At 39.8% G+C, this 2,500-nt stretch overlaps 3 non-coding genes across 3 annotated transcripts; all 3 read left to right on the forward strand.

Annotated features, from left to right (window-relative positions):
* The first annotated feature begins 99 nt into the window (after window positions 1-99).
* TRNAE-UUC (transfer RNA glutamic acid (anticodon UUC)) lies at window positions 100-171 on the forward strand. Its single transcript has one exon. It is a non-coding gene; the product is annotated as a tRNA-Glu (tRNA).
* A 1,031-nt stretch (window positions 172-1,202) lies between these two features.
* TRNAE-UUC (transfer RNA glutamic acid (anticodon UUC)) lies at window positions 1,203-1,274 on the forward strand. The gene has a single exon. It is a non-coding gene; the product is annotated as a tRNA-Glu (tRNA).
* Window positions 1,275-2,307: 1,033 nt separating this feature from the next.
* On the forward strand, window positions 2,308-2,379 carry TRNAE-UUC (transfer RNA glutamic acid (anticodon UUC)). Its single transcript has one exon. It is a non-coding gene; the product is annotated as a tRNA-Glu (tRNA).
* Window positions 2,380-2,500: the final 121 nt, after the last annotated feature.

Below are 2,500 nucleotides of genomic sequence, written 5' to 3' on the forward strand. Positions count from 1 at the left end.
AACGAGGCAAGCTTCTAGCAAGAATGTGCCAAACTTACTTACTCAAAGCAATTAAGTTCTTCTTTTTTCACATTGAGAACGTCTTGAGAGAACAACTCTTCCCATATGGTCTAGCGGTTAGGATTCCTGGTTTTCACCCAGGCGGCCCGGGTTCGACTCCCGGTATGGGAATGCTGCTTTTTCTGTACTATCTCTGACATTCAAAGGCAGATACTGTTGTTTGCATAAAAAAGCATTCAGGTAAAATTTGCACTTTGCAGCCAAAATTGCAAAACGTTAGGGTCTTGGCACTTCATTTCTAACTCTAGCACAACACATTTATAGGTTTCATAGCTCAAACTATTCTCAACTATCCTTTTTTACTTCAAAATGTCGAGGAACTCAACAACTCGTATGGCCTGTCCTTTGGCCTCCAATTTCCATTCTAATCTGTAGAATTTAACAACTGAATGGCAAAGTTCTCAAGCTCCCTAGTCAAAGAAAAGGAGTGAACTGTACCCTATCTGAGGGAAAACCTCATAACCATCAGAAAAAGCCACTAGCTCCTAACTACTGTTCAAATGAGTCAAGTTTAAACTGTTGAAAGGAAAAAAAATTTTAATCAAAGCAACACTCTTTTTTTTTTTTTTCTTTTAACGCCTCTCATTTTTTCTGTGACCCTTTGGGTTATCCCATTTGACCAAGCAACCAGTATTCTTAGTTTACTGGTTCGATTCCTGCTATGGAATTGCCACTTTTTCTGTAATAATTCACGCATTGAAAGGTCGAAAGGTCGACACAAGCCATGCATACAGTCAGTCCAGCTTGGATTTGCTCTTTGCAGCAAAAAATGCTGACCACAATAGATTTTGGACATTCATTCCATTCTTTTGCTCAATACTCCATTTGAATTCATATCACAAATCATTTTTACTTTTGACTTTTAACTATTTGGTTTCAAAAAATCCAAAACCCCCTTCCTTTATATCTGACGTTTTTTGGTACTGAGTGGATACAGTTCTGGCTGTCTAGTCAAGATGGAGACAAAATATCTAAAGCATAGTGCCCCGTGTGAGGCTCGAACTCACGACCTTCAGATTATGAGACTGACGCGCTACCTACTGCGCTAACGAGGCAAGCTTCTAGCAAGGATGTGCCAAACTTACTCAAAGCAATTAAGTTCTTCTTTTTTCACATTGAGAACGTCTTGAGAGAACAACTCTTCCCATATGGTCTAGCGGTTAGGATTCCTGGTTTTCACCCAGGCGGCCCGGGTTCGACTCCCGGTATGGGAATGCTGCTTTTTCTGTACTATCTCTGACATTCAAAGGCAGACACTGTTGTTTGCATAAAAAAGCATTCAGGTAAAATTTGCACTTTGCAGCCAAAATTGCAAAACGTTAGGGTCTTGGCACTTCATTTCTAACTCTAGCACAACACATTTATAGGTTTCATAGCTCAAACTATTCTCAACTATCCTTTTTTACTTCAAAATGTCGAGGAACTCAACAACTCGTATGGCCTGTCCTTTGGCCTCCAATTTCCATTCTAATCTGTAGAATTTAACAACTGAATGGCAAAGTTCTCAAGCTCCCTAGTCAAAGAAAAGGAGTGAACTGTACCCTATCTGAGGGAAAACCTCATAACCATCAGAATAAGCCACTAGCTCCTAACTACTGTTCAAATGAGTCAAGTTTAAACTGTTGAAAGGAAAAAAAATTTTAATCAAAGCAACACTCTTTTTTTTTTTTCTTTTAACGCCTCTCATTTTTTTTGTGACCCTTTGGGTTATCCAATTTGACCAAGCAACCAGTATTCTTAGTTTACTGGTTCGATTCCTGCTATGGGATTGCCACTTTTTCTGTAATAATTCACGCATTGAAAGGTCGAAAGGTCGACACAAGCCATGCATACAGTCAGTCCAGCTTGGATTTGCTCTTTGCAGCAAAAAATGCTGACCACAATAGATTTTGGAAATTCATTCCATTCTTTTGCTCAATACTCCATTTGAATTCATATCACAACTCATTTTTACTTTTGACTTTTAACTATTTGGTTTCAAAGGATCCAAAACCCCCTTCCTTTATATCTGACGTTTTTTGGTACTGAGTGGATACAGTTCTGGCTATCTAGTCAAGATGGAGACAAAATATCTAAAGCATAGTGCCCCGTGTGAGGATCAAACTCACGACCTTCAGATTATGAGACTGACGCGCTACCTACTGCGCTAACGAGGCAAGCTTCTAGCAAGGATGTGCCAAACTTACTTACTCAAAGCAATTAAGTTCTTCTTCTTTCACATTGAGAACGTCTTGAGAGAACAACTCTTCCCATATGGTCTAGCGGTTAGGATTCCTGGTTTTCACCCAGGCGGCCCGGGTTCGACTCCCGGTATGGGAATGCTGCTTTTTCTGTACTATCTCTGACATTCAAAGGCAGAAACTGTTGTTTGCATAAAAAAGCATTCAGGTAAAATTTGCACTTTGCAGCCAAAATTGCAAAACGTTAGGGTCTTGGCACT

The sequence above is a fragment of the Anomaloglossus baeobatrachus genome, chromosome 4 (genome assembly GCF_048569485.1).
Source record: "Anomaloglossus baeobatrachus isolate aAnoBae1 chromosome 4, aAnoBae1.hap1, whole genome shotgun sequence".
Lineage (NCBI taxonomy): Eukaryota > Metazoa > Chordata > Amphibia > Anura > Aromobatidae > Anomaloglossus > Anomaloglossus baeobatrachus.